The sequence below is a fragment of the Puma concolor genome, chromosome B3 (assembly GCF_028749965.1).
Source record: "Puma concolor isolate L17-30 chromosome B3, mPumCon1.1.hap2, whole genome shotgun sequence".
Taxonomy (NCBI): domain Eukaryota; kingdom Metazoa; phylum Chordata; class Mammalia; order Carnivora; family Felidae; genus Puma; species Puma concolor.
This window is the reverse complement of record NC_141672.1, coordinates 37,346,179-37,361,756: the sequence shown is the minus strand read 5'-3', so window position 1 is coordinate 37,361,756 and position 15,578 is coordinate 37,346,179. Positions and strand designations below refer to the sequence as shown.

The following is a 15,578-nucleotide window of genomic DNA, read 5'->3' as shown; positions in this document are numbered from 1 at the left end:
GTCCTACACTTAAACATTTTGTGCTTACAAAAAAGAGTCTTTAAAGACATTCTGGAATCCAGGGCTCCTAGAAAAAGAGTAAAAGTCTGACTCTGGCCTGAAATAGGAAATAATCTGCCCTAGATCACAGGGTGGTCAAAGAGCGAATTCTAGAATCAAATTCAGAACCATCTGTGAACCTGAAGATAGGTTAGTGGACAATATAGAGGTCCCTAAAACTTCTGATTTGCAGACTCCTCTCATTCAGGAGCCACCTGAATCATTTTCCCTAGAAACTGAAGTATAGATCAGAACAACTCAAGGCTATGAGTTTTGGATTGCTATCTCCTATCTGGAGGTAACAGCCTAGGCTCTCCACAGACAGGAGTTATGGTTACACAAATACGGTCACTATCTCTCCACACAACCCCCCCCCCCATCTGATGCACCTAAAAAAAAATTTTTTTAAGTGGATTTTCATTTCCCTTCAGCCAGTTTAGCGCGTTATTATCAACTCCTGACGCCTCTAATTGCTCAGTGAAAACAGTGGTTTGGATATTAATAGGCTGTAAATGAAGGCCCTACCTGCAGCTTGTTGTCACGGAAACGGTACTCAAGCCTACAGCAACTTCCCCACCCTCGGAAGTCTGGAAGAGTTAGTGGGAGTTGGGGATGGTTTTAAAGCTCCTGTTATTTCTCCCACTTTCTGCTATATTTCTCAGGGCCAAGTTGTTGGAGAAAGAGGAACTGGTGAGGCGGGTGAGAGTATAGTGGACAGCAGCAGCTTGGAGAACTCTTTGGGAGAGGAGGTCAGGAGGTCCTTGGAGTATGCCTCGGGCATTCTACTCTTTCCTCCTTGGGTCTGCACCCAGCCACTCCGCGTCGTTCCCCGCGGCCCGCGGTCGGACCCCCCCTCCCCCCCCCCCCCGCCTCCGCTGACCCTCCCTGTCCTCCCTGCCTGGACACTGGGCTGCCTGGGGAGCGCGCGGACAAGTTCCCTAGAAGAGAATCTGAGCGGCCCCGGGCTGAGAAGCCCCGCAGCAGGAGGCGGAGGGCACCGCGAAGGTCCGACAAGCTCGAGACAGAATACCTTTTGCCCCCACGCCGGGGTCCGGGAGGATACGGCCCGAGACTTAAACACGCACCGCCCCCCCCCCCCCCCAACAACCTCCGCCCTCCCAGAGCCCCAGGGCGACGCTCCAGGATCCAGCTCTCCAAAGCAAAGCGCCCCGCTCGGCAAGTGCCTCCGAAGCCCACGCGGATTCCCGCGCCCCAGGGTGTTCGCTGCCGCAGCCGCCAGGGCCTCCCGGGCCCTACGCCCCGCACCTGGGGCTGAGCCCCTACCCGGTCCCCTGGGCCCCGCGCGTCACGCGCCCCCTGGGCCCAGCGCCTCCTCTGCGCTCGCGCCGCGCGCCCCAGCCTCGCGCATCCGCACCCGCACCCAGCCCCCGCCGGCCGCTGGGCCCTCCCGGGACTCACCTGCGCTGGGGCTGTAGCAGCGGCCACCCCGAGCCCAGGGGCGGCGGCGGCGCAGGGGGAAGAGGGCAGCACGGGGCTCCTAGCACAGCAGCCGCCGGGCGCCTGGTGCTGCCGAGCCGCGGACCCGCCCAGAGATATAAATAACATTATCTGAGGAGGGACATTCCTGCCGGGGGACATCGCTGCTGCCGGGACCAGATAGTCCCGCGGCGGGGGCGGGGAGGCGGGGCCGCAGCCTCCCGCAGCGCCAGGCCCAGCCCCCGCCTTCCCCACCCACTCCCGCACCTGCCAATCAGCCTCCGCGCCCAGGGGCACCTGCCAGGCCTCCGCCCGGCTCTCGCGGCCGGCCTCCGCCTCCTGGCTGGCCGCCTGGGCCTGGGATGCCAGAAGCTCCAGCCGCCCGCAGCGCCCCCATCGTCGTTCACCTCCCCTAACCGCCCGCTACCCCCTGCGGCGGGAAAAAGGTTTGACTCTGCAGCTCGGGCCTAATTCGTGAGCCCGGAGCAGCAAGCCTGGCCACGAAAATGAGCCCTCCAGCCTTTCCCGCCCTGCGTCCCCACTGTGTAGTGTCAGGTTTTTAAAATATATTAAAACACACGCTTAAACCGTAGGGTGGGCGAGGCGGGAGCCCCGACCATGCGCCCCCGCTGCAGCGGGTTTGGGAGAGATTGTTCCCCGGGGCTGGTGTTAGAAAGCACGCTCCGGGGCGCACTTCACTTGGCAGGCTGTACGAACAGACTCTGGGAAGGTAGGGATGGGCACTGGTCCGGAGGTCCCCGCCCCCAGCCCGCAGGCTTACTGTCTGTTTCTGTCTGCAAACCTAGTGTGGTCGGGGCAGACCCGGCAATGCTGGCGGGGCGCAGCCGACCATCCCACATTGCAAGGACTGAAATCAACAGGCAAACTGCCACGCTAGCCCACCAGCACTTCCTGTCCGGCCCCTCTTTCCAGGCGAGCAGGGTCTTCCTCACTGCAAGCCTGGATGGGGTGGGATGCAGTAGGCCAGAGAAAACACGAGAACCAATGGTGCCAAAGAGGAAAGACAAGGCACCTCCGAGTCACTTCGAGAGAGATTCACAGGAGAAAATGGGCAGCTTGTAAGGCTGTCCGTTTTCCTGACTTTCTTAAGATACAAGGGGTTATTGTTCAATAACAGTGTACAGCTAACTGTAGCTTTCACCTCTTTTCTCCATCTGCTGTTTCCAGACCAGTTTCTCACTCGGGTAACTCGTAGCAGCCCAGGTACTCCCAAGTATTATGGATGGCAGTGGAGATTAAAAACACGAACATGTAGAAAAGAGTTGTAACTTTGATACTGCCTGCTTTTCTTAACAACGGAACAGTCTTACTCCTGAGTTATTTGCTTGAGAGTATAATTATGCTGTTTTCCAGGATTCGCCAGGAAAAGGGTGTTTAATTGCCAGATGTGCATGCTTAGTTTATATGTTGAACAGATGCAAAGATATTTCACTTCCTGCTGTAGCCACACTTCAGAATGGGTTAGATACCGAGATGATAAGTGGGGCAAACACCACTGATATTACAAAGCCACAGAACCCCCCTCCCCCCCCCCCCGCCCCCCGGCCCTTGTTAACCTCAGTTTCTCCAGAGACACTAGTAATATAGGAAAGATGATAGAATATTCATGGTCATCCATTAAATTAGTAGTGATGCCCCCACTTCTGATAACATTTAAGCATCCGTTTGTTTATTGCTGAGTTAGAAACAGATCTTTTTCATTTAAAAAATTATTTAAGAACCAAATTCTGGCAAGGGAAACTCAAGAAAAACAGGCCAACTTCAAAAGCTGAGAATATGCTATATCTCAAGTAGAAATCCTTCATCTATTTTTGAAAGAAAAAATGGTGAGAAATTATTTATGTTTTTTAGAAGCCTTGTGTGAATAAACTTATTAAATAAATTCATGATTCCCGAGGATTGCAGCCACATAATAGTATACTACGTGAAACAGATAATTCCTTAGCTATAGGTCTGTGGCACTGAAATGAAAAGTTGAACACATATTTCTTTGTAGCCTTAGAATTTATAATTTTCAGCCATAAGAAAAATTAATATGATAAAAGTACCAAATCGGTGGACAGATTACCCTAGGATTTTACAAACCAGCTCAGCTGCTTTAGTTATCTCCACTTTAGCTGAAAGCTAAATAATTCAATACAACCTCATTTGCTACAGAGCCTGTTATCCTGACAGCATCCCCAAATGCTTTACAGCTAATAGAGTTATAGTGAAATGATAAATCAGAACTGAGGGAGAGAGGAAGTTTAGAAGTACAGAGAGAAAGGGCATTGTCAAAGAAGGGGAAAAAATAGCAAATCCTGGGGAGTGGGAATGAGAAACTGGGGAGAAGAAGGAAAAGCTGAATATAAGGGTTCATAATCAAGGTCATTGTTGTGGGCAACAGGGATTAATTCTGCAGGGATTTTCTGAGAAGAGTCTGTAATGCCTGCTGGAATTGTCTATCTAAAGGATGGGAGATCGGCCCTCATTCTCTTTGGTCAAGGGGCTGCACCCCTTTTACCCCCATCCATGTTGACACTTCCCAACTGCAAACTGCCCAGCAAGCTCACAATAAGCAATCTGCAAGTAATTGGGCCAGAAGGGAAGGTGTGCATTTGAAGGTCTTGAGCCAGAAGGAAAGTCAGCCAGTAAACGAGAAAGTGAGAGGAAGCACCCAGAATGGCCTACCCAGCTCCAGCTAATATAAATAGGTGAGGCCAAAAGGATGTAAATTTGGACATTAGAGGCATCTAACACAGAGGGAACTTCTGCTTTCTATCTTTATATTCTCCGAATTTTTCACCTTGAGCTTATTATTATTTGATAATTAGTAGAGATAATAAAATAATAGGTAGAGATTAGATCAAGATGGATTAAGCACATGCATTTGCCTTTTCTTTCATCCCAAATCTCATAAAAAGCTACCACTTAGAATAAGAATGTAACAGCACAGGGAAATAAGACAAAGGCTGATCAATTTTCCAAGTGTTTTTAGGAAATCCTGACAGGATCTGATCTAAAGAGAAATAAAATGAGAAAAGGTCAAAACAGGTTCAGGATAAGGAATAGCTTAGAGAAGTTCCAAGCAAGAGTCAAAGGATACAAGAAAAGGAGGGGGCCCCAGGACAGAATAATTCATTGAAGAGCCTCCTCTCCCTGCTGGCATTAAATATCAGATGTTTGTGGGACAAATAAGTGAGTGGAGATCCTGGAACCAGAGGGACATAGCCCAGGTATCTACTGACCCCCCAGAAAGGACAGGAAACCTTCACTCTCTCCTGATAGCATGTTGTACCTTTCCTTCACAGCTCCTGAAGAGAGATTGTGGTAAACAGAATGGGCAGGCAAATGAATTCTCAGATAAAAGATCATCAGACAACCAAAATCACCAAAGATTTTGTCAGGATAGAGGAACCAATACCATGAGAGAGAGGTACTAGACTCAACTAACAGAAGTAATATCAGAGGAAACTAAGCTAATAAAGGACATAGAGATAAATTTTAAATGAATTTAAATGTTACTCAGCAAGATTTGAAAGAATATTGCATCCATGACAAATAAGCAACAAGAAATTTAAAAGTAGTTTCTCAAATTGAAAAATCATTAGGTGATGAGCAAAAGTGACCAAGCTGAAAGATTAGTAGGAATTCTACTAAACTAGTTGGAATTAGTAGGAATTTCTACAGAAATTCTCCCCAAACACAGAGCCAAAAACAAGGAGACGGAAAGTTTGAAAGAATGGTTGAAAGCCATGGAGGCAAGATCCTTAAAGTCCAATATCCGCCTAGTAGAAGTTATTAAAGGAAAGAGAAGAGAGAGTAAAGGAGATAATTATAATGACCAAGTAGAATGAAATTTCTCAGAATTGAAGAAAATATGAATTTTCATATTATAAAATCCTAAATTTAGAGGAGGATGAAGATTTTAAAATATAGTTTACACTTTTATGTACAGTTTAAAGTTTATGATTTTATTTATAAAATCTAATAACTGGAATAAAATTAAAAACCCCAAACTGTAACAAACTAGACTAACTTTCTCTGTCTTGAATTCATCTTAAAGCTACTTTTGCTGAATCACAGAACAAAGTTATTTGTTTGAAACTTAAAACTACTTTGACTTAAAAACGAACATAAACATCAGAAAGTTACTTACAAAAGGAATTGCCAAACCAAATAAACCTGAACCTACCTGATGTTCCACTCATTCAAATCCTGCTAGCAACAGAGGAATCGGGAGTTTGTGGTAATGTAAACTTCAAAATAGTGCCTAGAGCTGAAAAAAAATTAGTTCCCTTCTTTATCCTTTCACCAAGAGATGTATTTCATGACACTAAGCTAAAATTTCCATTCCATTTCTGGAAACATCAAGGGGAACCAGGCCCTCCACAACTCCCAAAGACAAAACAGAGGCAGGGCTCTCCCATTCTCCAGTATCATTCTCCTTCAACTCTTCTTCCACATAGTAGCCAAAATACACATTGTAAAAAAGAAACTCTAATCATGTCACTCCACGACTTTAGATCATCCAGGGGCTCCCCATTGCTTACAGAATATCATGTCCAGTTCCCCAGCACCTAACACAGTGCCTGACTACAAGATATACTTCATAAAGTACTGATGAGTAAACAGGTGAATTAATGAGCAAACAAATCATGGAAACTAAAAGAGAGTTGCAAATGTGGAAATAATCAAAGTAGGTAATTCAAAATCATTTCTATTTGGCATAAAATACATTTACAAGATAGAAGATGAAGGACCAAACTTCCCCATTAGATGCCTCAACCAAATGGTCACTGTAAGGAACCTGAAAGCCTGCAGCAAGTGTGCAAATACCAACATGACCATCCTCTGAAGGAGCAGGTGCCACCAATTTCAAATTTTCCTCCACCAATAATGGAAAGGAGCAGAAGAACAAGGCTTACCTACTGTCATCCACTAGTCCTGTGCTCGCTTCGGCAGCACATATACTGTCATCCACTAGTCCATGGAAGCACTAGCCAGGCTTTGGAATAAATGAGCATTTTTCCTTCTATAGCTGCTCCTGAGCTCTTCCTCCCTTTTCAGGATCAGATTGTTACGTAAGGGATGCCAGATTGTGCAGATGTAATAGCAGGCTTATATTGGGGTGTGCTGATGGACTAGTAGTGCCAGGAGGTGCTTAATGTTCTTCTACGGTTGCATTGTTTAGGCTGTATGAGTTTGCTAGAGCTTCCATAGCAATCACCACGCACTGGGTGGCTTAAACAACAGAATTTTATTTTCTCACAATTCTGGAGGCTAGAAGTCTGGGATCAAGGTGTTGGCAGGGTTGTTTCTTCTAAGGCTCCTCTCTTTGGCTTATAGATGGCCATCTTCTCCCTGTCTTCACATGGTCTTTCCTCTGTGCCTGTGTCCTAATCTCTTCTTATAAGAACACTATTATATTGGATTAGTATGACCTCAGTTTACCTTCATTACCTCTTTAAAGGCTCTGTCTCCAAATATGGCCACTTTCTGTGGTACCAGGGGTCAGGATAGCAACATATGAATTTGGGGGGCACACCATTCAGCCCCATCTTTTCTCACACGAACTGCTTCTGTTAGCCTCCTAACTGCTCTCCATTCTCCAGTATCTTCTCCTTCAACTCTTCTTCCACATAGTAGCCAAAGTACACATTGTAAAAAAGGAAATCTGATCATGTCACTCCATGACTTTAAATCATCCAGGGGCTCCCCATTGCTTACAGAATATTGTTTTCAGTTTCCTAGCACCTAACACAGTGCCTGACTACAACTTATACTTCATAAAGGCCTGATGAGTAAATAGGTGAATTAATTAGCAAACAAATCATGGAAACTAAAAGAGAGTTGCAATTATGGAAATTGATCAAAGAAGTAGGTAATTCAAAATCATCTCTATTTGGCTTAAAAATACATATTTGTGATTTTTTTTTCAGGAGAACCACTTTCCTTTTGGTGTTTGAGTGAGGTTTTTAAAGTGAATTCACTGAAAAATAATTGGCAATATTTGTGCCTGAATTTCACCAGTTCCTCAGTCACCTTGGCACATTCACACCTAACTTACTGACTATAGGTGACAAGTGGAATCTTAAATTAAGTAGGTTTCATGTTCACACCTACCACCAAGTTCACCTAAGGGGGAAGTAGCCTGCTGTCTTCCAGTGTCATTCATAATAAGGCACAGCAAATACAATGGTGATGGTTCAGCATGGAATTTTGACTTTGTTGGCTCTACCCTCTCAGTGCCATTTTCAGACCTCATCCTTGGATTAAGGCCACCCTCCAATATGCCAAAGCCTTGAGCTCATAGGATTAAGAACATAGGAAGGTGGATCAAAAAGCATTACAAGCAGTGAGTTGATGTTATTTTGACATTAACAGTCTATCTTGAGTACTCCACAAAGTATATAATCTGTATGTGGATAATCGAGTACCTAAACCTGAAAATGTGTTCTCTTCCTTAATAGATATTTATCAAGCCAGAACTCAAATCAAGAAGAGAAAATACAATATAAAAATGGAGTTTATTGGGGTGCCTGGGTGGCTCAGTTGGTTAAGCATCTGATTCTTGATTTCGGCTCAGGTCATGATCTAGCGGTTTATGAGATCAGGTCCCATCTTAGGCTCTGTGCTGACAGCACAGAGCCTGCTTGGGAGTCTCTCTCTGCCTCTCTCTCTCTCTCTCCTCCTCTCCTGCTTGCTGATGTGCATGCACATGCTCTCTCTCTCTCTCTCAAAATAAATAAACTTAAAAAAAGAAAAAATAAATAATAAAAAATTTGAGTTTGTTAATAAAGAATGATAGCAACAGTTATAGTTCAACCAATTAACAATTTTTTATTTATGTGATAATTATTACCAGCATAAATGGTCTTAATTGCTTTTATTTGTTAGTGAGCAGTTTCCAAATTCAAAATATTTTTTTTCATAATATTAAACAAGACCCTTGGGAAAATTTCTTTTTTTTTTTTTTTTTAAATTTTTTTTTTCAACGTTTTTATTTTATTTTTGGGACAGAGAGAGACAGAGCATGAACGGGGGAGGGGCAGAGAGAGAGGGAGACACAGAATCGGAAACAGGCTCCAGGCTCTGAGCCATCAGCCCAGAGCCCGACACGGGGCTCGAACTCACGGAGCGCGAGATCGTGACCTGGCTGAAGTCGGACGCTTAACCGACTGCGCCACCCAGGCGCCCCCCCTTGGGAAAATTTCAATAAAGTTTGGAAAGATATTGCAATAAAAGACTACATTACCTCTGCAAATTCATCTCATTTTCTCTTCTGTGGGATATCTCTGCAGCTGCTTAACTTCTGTTTGGATATTTCTTCAATGCTTTAAAGTCTACAAGAAACTGATTCAACTCAAACATGATTTATTTTGTAGAATAACCACTTCTTATCAAAAACATCATTTTTCCTCATTTTCCTTTGTGTAAGGCAAATTCTATTTTTAAAGGATTACTTATCATTTTCTTTTTACCAAATGCCATATAATCATTTTTATTCAATTTCATGAAGTAAATTGCTATCATTATCCTTATTGCTAGATAAAGAAACCAAGATACTCAGAGTTCAAGTAATTTTCCAAAAAAATCACATAGAACTCCAAATCCTTTACTTATTAAAGAGTTATTTATCCAGGAAGCACTATCTCACGGTTTTTGAATTAACACATTCCCATGATATTTAATGTAGATTATCCACAGTATAGACTGATATTTTAAATCAATAACTAAGTCAAGAATTTAGCCCCAAATTATGCTGAGCATGTGCAAACAACAACTCATGTTGCTTATTCTATTCTACCATCATCTTAATTATCAAAATACGCTTAATGAAGCATACACTCTGGACCTTCCATAGCAGAAACTGAAAGAAGTGAAAGCTGTAGGCCCTCTTTTGGAAGGGTTCCAAAGTTATGCATGAACATCAGTATCCCATATCTGACCCCAACCCCTGCTAAATCTTTCTCAATTTCCACTCCTCACCTCTACCAAATACTGCCAGAAATTGATAAGTAGGGGCTTTCCCCATATGATTTCACGTACTCGAAATCATACTGAATGCCCTCATTCCAAAGATTATAGGAACCTGCAAACTTATTTCACAACTAAGAATAAATGTTAAAATGCAAATAACCTTGGGAAGAGTTGGTTTTTAAGGGACAGCCTTTCAACTACTGGAGTAAGAAAAAGCCAATGCTGTTTAGTAGCATTTTAATAGCTAATACTCTCTCTGTCTCAAAAATAAATAAACGTTAAAAATTTTTTTTTTTTTTTTTTTAAATGGGGCGCCTGGGTGGCTCAGTCGGTTAAGTGGCCGACTTCGGCTCAGGTCATGATCTCGCGGTCCTTGAGTTCGAGCCCCGCGTCGGGCTCTGTGCTGACAGCTCAGAGCCTGGAGCCTGTTTCAGATTCTGTGTCTCCCTCTCTCTCTGACCCTCCCCCATTCATGCTCTGTCTCAAAAACAAATAAACGTTAAAAATTAAAAAAAAAATAGCTAATCAATTTTTTTAAAAGAAGCTAGCAGGGTGGACTGGAAAAATCAGTAGACATAGTGAAAAGACCTGGATTCTACTCCCCCCTTATCTTCTCTACATCTCAATTTTTCTTCTTTAAAACGACAGCATTGAACTCACTAGTCTTTAAGGCCTCTTTCAGCTCGAGCTCTCTACATTTTACACTTATAGTAAGAACATTTTGGATGTTCACTATAATAATGTTCATTAAAATGAACAATTGGAAATCAATATCCATCAAAACAGAATTGGTTAAACCAGGTATGGTGTATATACATGCGTGCACACACACACACACACATTCTATGTAGTCAGTTAAGTGATGATGTGGTTTTATATATTTATAGGGAAAGATGTCATGACATACTGCTGAACTTTTTATAAACGTAGGCATCAGATCATCTCTATTTGACTAAGAAATATGGTATTTTATATCAGAAAGGATACTCCTAAAAATGTTATTTCTAGATGGTAGGATTAAGAGTAATTCTTGGGGCACCTGGGTGGCTCAGTCGGTTAAGTGTCTGACCTCAGCTCAGGTCGTGATCTCAGTTTGTGGGTTTGAGCCCTACATCAGGCTCTCTGCTGTCAGCCCAGAGCCCGCTTCAGATCCTCTGTCCCCCTCTCTCTCTGTGCCGCTCTCTCTCTCTGCCACTCCCCAGCTCCCTGGCTCTCTCAAAATTAAATAAATAAACATTAAAAAAATTCCAGGTGCTTATCAAGCCCTTTAAAAAAAAAGAGTAATTCTTACTTCCTTCTCTATTTTTCTATAATGTTTGGATATTTTATAAGCAGGAAATATTTTCTTTTTTTTAATACTAAATATAATTTATTATCAAATTGGTTTCCATACAACACCCAGTGCTCATCCCAACAGGTGCCCTCCTCGATGCCCATCACCCACTTTCCCCTCTCCCCCACCCTCCATCAACCCTCAGTTTGTTCTCAGTATTTAAGAGTCTCTTATGGTTTGCCTCCTTCCCTCTCTGTAACTAGGAAATATTTTCATAATATTTCAATTTGCAAAAAATATAGTAAAATGTGAATAGCAAATATTATACTCTTCTCTGCGAGCAAGTTTTGATAAAGGAGAGGGCCAAGACAAGAACAAAATAACAATGACCTAAAGAAAAACAATGCCTAAATATTTTCATCAACACTCAGATAATGAAATAAATATGTGCCATGAAAGAACTATTCCTGTTACACGAATTGAGCTCAGCTCATCTGTTTTTCTCAGTCATCTCAGTTATCACCAGTGTTGGGAAGTGGATTTGCCTGACCTGTGCTCACCCCCTCACCAATTTATCCCATGTGCAATGAGAAGATGTGTCAAGCCATCAGACTGGCCATTGGATCTAATTCAAAGCTAACCATCTTATGACAGGATTAATCTCATAACTTTTGGTACTTTACTACCGTGCTTTAACTATTTGAGTTTCCTAATGTTGCCTAATCAATCTTGATAATTATCACTTATCAGTCAAATTTGAAAAAATGCAGAAGTATTTGAAGATGGATTAAATCAAATCAAATAGGGAATCAGGGGCACCTGGCTGGCTTAGTTGGTCGAGCATGTGATTCTTGATCTTAGGGTCATGAGTTCAAGCCCCACCTTGGGCATGAAGCCTACTTTAAAAAAATTGTAAAGGGGCACCTGGGTGCCTCAATCAGTTAAACATCGACTGGGTGGCTGAGTCAGTTAAACATCCGACTTCGGCTCAGGTCATGATCTCATGGTCTGTGAGTTTGAGCCCCACGTCAGGCTCTGTGCTGACAGCTCAGAGTCTGGAGCCTGCTTCAGATTCTGTGTCTCCCTCTGTCTCTGCTCCCCCTCCCCCTGCTCGCGCTCTGTCTCTCCCTGTCCCTCAAGGGTGAATAAATGTTAAAAAAAATTTTTTTTTAAAAACCACTAAAGAGGGGATCATACATAATTCAGCAAAGGAGGAAGAATAAGGTTTCTAAATACAGAACAGCAAATGACAGTTTTGACCCAAGTTGAAAATTGGTAGGAAAACAAAATGTTGCAAGAGATCATAAATTAAATACAGGCCAACACTGCAGTTGTTGTCATTCAAAAAGCGTGGGGCATGACTACAAGAGCCAGCAGAGATCTCGGCATGTGATGAGAGATCTGTGAGTCCAAGCAAGTTAAGCCTCGGATGTGCTCTACCTGAGGGAGCCTTCTGCTGCCAACTGAAATTACTGGTTCTGTAGTCTTTGCTTGCCACCAATTGTGTCATGCCTTATATGCTAAAGTTAAATGCCTTAATTCTCAATTTGGGGGTCAATGGCTATATGGGTTAACTATTCAGGAGCTAGGCACCTGGGACAGGAGCTGTGCTCACACGAAAGAGCATTTCTAAAGTTCTCTCCCACAGCAGCTCAGGAAGTCAACTGGTCTGCCTGCTGGAGGTATTTAAGGACCGCAATGGGAACTGTAAGTGGAATCACTTTAAGTCAAGGACAGCCTATACATAATTAGGGTTAGTATTATTTATGAGTTTATTTATCACCTATTTTATATTCTGCTTCCTGAAAGGATTTGGAGGAGGCTCTTGAATTTTATTTACCAGAGCAGCTTCATGCATTAGTTTTCTCTTCCCAACTAGGTTGTATAATGCCTGGCACTTAACAGCATGTCTTCAGTTTCTGTTCTATTGTTCATGGTGCCTGGTATAATGTTGAACAATGACAGACGGGCATGCACAAAAATAATACCGAAGACTTTGGCAATGAGCAGAAGTACATAGTTACTACTGGTTAGTTTAATTAGTAAAGCCATGTTACAGATTCTAGCTCTTCTGGATCCCACAAAGGACATGGTGATCATAGGGTGACCATATGTCACAGTTTACCTCAGGCTATCCTGGTTTACACCTGTCATCCTGGCAGAATCATTAATTCCCTTGTGCTCTCAAAAGTGCGCACATTACACAACGATCCTATTGATGAGGCATCACTAAGGGGCCTCCTAATAAATTCCAATATACAAAAACTAATTTGGCTTTAGCAGTAAATGAAAGCTTTGTGGCAAAAGACGACCACAAAGTACAAAGTTAAGGTTACATTATTAACTACTTGCTATTTCCTAAGACAGTTTATATAAGTTTAAGTCAACTCTGCCCTCTACTGTCTTATGACAGTATTATGACATGTTTCAGCTTCATTGATTGAAACTGACTATTGGTCCTGTTGATTATTTTAAACTGGTCCTCAAACTTTAACTTCTATATTAGCTTTTAAAAATCTCTACTGCCTATGTTGTACCCCTGATCAACTAAGTCAGAATCTCTGAGGATGATACCCAAGTGACATTTTTTTTTTAATGTCCCCAGTCGCTACCAATGTATACCAAAGGTGAAAACCATTGCTTAGAATGTCAGATCAAATAGTCTGTTGTGGTTCGCTTGTTTTTTTATTCCATAGCCTGGATTATACTATACTCTAATCATATCTGGAGAAGCCTTGGAAATTAGAATTGAAAAGGAAGAGTGCATCAGGACAAATCTACATCACTACTGAGAAAATGGCATTAAAAAAAAAACCCACTCTAAGGGATGGTCTCTTCCTTGGGTATAAAAATATATTTTTAATTATAGTGATGACATGGACAGTACTTACTCAGAAATGAGTCTGTTAGGCCATCAGTTTTGATGCCACGGCTCAACCCTAATTCTCTGTTGATGGAATTATGTGCTGAAGAAGCTCTAAAATAGCCAAGAAAGTTGGACCAGAAGATAGGGGCAAATGAGGTAGAGCCCATTGCATTAAAAGACTGCTTCCTTTTTTGTGAATGTTCAGAGACTTGTTAATGGAGTTTATCATATGGAAAAGCACTGATGTGAAAGCCCAGGAAATCTGCTGGAATAGAAGCTGCACTAATTAGAACATTAACCAAATTAAGTCACTGGGGGTGGGGGGGAAGCGAATCCCAAAGGGAATAACAGAGAAAGGAAAAAAGATACAGAAAAATCAATAATCAGCAAGAGAAAGAATTTGCAGAAAATTAACTAAGTAGCAGGTTTTAATAATAAGCGAAAAGTTTACTTCCCATTCCCCTTTTCTAAAGTTTACCAGGAAAAGATAATGGATCTCATGTCTGAAACTGGTCCTGTTAAAAGAGATTTTATTCTTCTTAAGACAAATTTGGGATGCCTGGGTGGCTCAGTTGGTTGAGTGTCCAACTCTTGATTTTGGCTCAGGTCATGATCCTAGAGTCATGGGATCAAGCCCCATGTTGGGCTCCATGATTATCATGGAGCCTACTTAAGATTCTCTCTCTTTCTCCCCACCTCTGCCCCTTTCCCTAGCTCCCACATGCGCATGCTCTTTCTCTCTCTCTCAAAACAAAACAAAACAAAACAAAACCTTTTAACCAAAACTGTGGGATCAGCCAGAGTGCTGGCATGAGAAACAAGGGATCATTTGGGAATTTTGATAGTGAACATGATGGTAAAAATCCCCTGTGAAAACAGTGGAGGCCTTCTAATACTAAAAGGAGGGGAGAGGAAGATGCATGTGACAGATGGTGATGTCCTTATACACCACATCTGGGATTGCATCATTCAGTTCTTCAACCCGGCCAAAGGCAATACTCTTAGCTTAAGTAGGGACAAAGTAGAGGTCTGGAAGCAGCATCAGGAATTATTCTAAGTGATTCTATCTGTGCTGGTTTTGTTGTCCATGGAACATCTACTGGTACTTTAAAAAATTCTTTTGAAAGAAATGAATGGAGACAAAGTAAAAATGTTTCCATTTCATAATTCCATATGTATTATCCATATGTATACATGAATTGTTAATAATTCCAAATTTATTATTTCATAAGGCTAGTTCTTACTCTTTCCTGGACAGCAGACCCCTGTGAGTATCTGATAAAGCCTATAGGCCCTCTCCCCAGAAAAAAACTGATATTTTAATACATAACTTTTCATATAGTTCCATCCTAGTTTGAAAACACTAGACATACAGATGGCCAACAGTACATGAAAAGGGACTCAACATCAGTAATCATCAGGGAAATGCAAATCAAAACCACAAAGACGTATTACTTCACACCTGTTTGAATGGCTACTATCAAAAAGACAAGAAATAAGTGTTGGCGAGGATGTGGGGAAAAAGGAATCCTTGTGCATTGTTGGTGGGAACATAAATTGGTGCAATTACTTTGGAATATAGTATGGAATTTCCTCAAAAAAATAAAAATAGAAATACCATATGATCCAGTAATTCCATGTCTGGCTGTCTATCTAAAGAAAATGAAAGGAAGAATTCAAAAAGATATGCACTCCTATGTTCATTACAGCATTACTTACAATACCCAATATATGGAAACAACCTAAATGAATACATAAAGAAAATGTAGTATATATATGTATGTATATGTATATATATGTATATATATATGTATGTATATGTATATATGTATATATGTATATATATGTATATATGTGTATATATATATATATATATATATATATATATATATATACAATAGAATATTATCCAGTCATTAGAAAAATGACAGCATAGGTGGACCTTCAGGGTATTATGCTAAGTGAAATAAGTCAGAGAAA

General features: G+C 41.9%; 1 protein-coding gene across 2 annotated transcripts in view; it reads right to left on the bottom strand.

Moving 5' to 3' along the window:
- The window catches only part of SPTB (spectrin beta, erythrocytic), a 128,741-nt gene extending 127,069 nt beyond the window's left edge, over positions 1-1,672 (bottom strand). For both annotated transcript variants that reach the window (XR_015252304.1, XM_086709531.1), the window contains exon 1: positions 1,459-1,672. The gene's annotated coding sequence lies outside the window, so the exon portion shown is untranslated. The remainder of the gene's footprint in view (positions 1-1,458) is intronic.
- Positions 1,673-15,578: the final 13,906 nt, after the last annotated feature.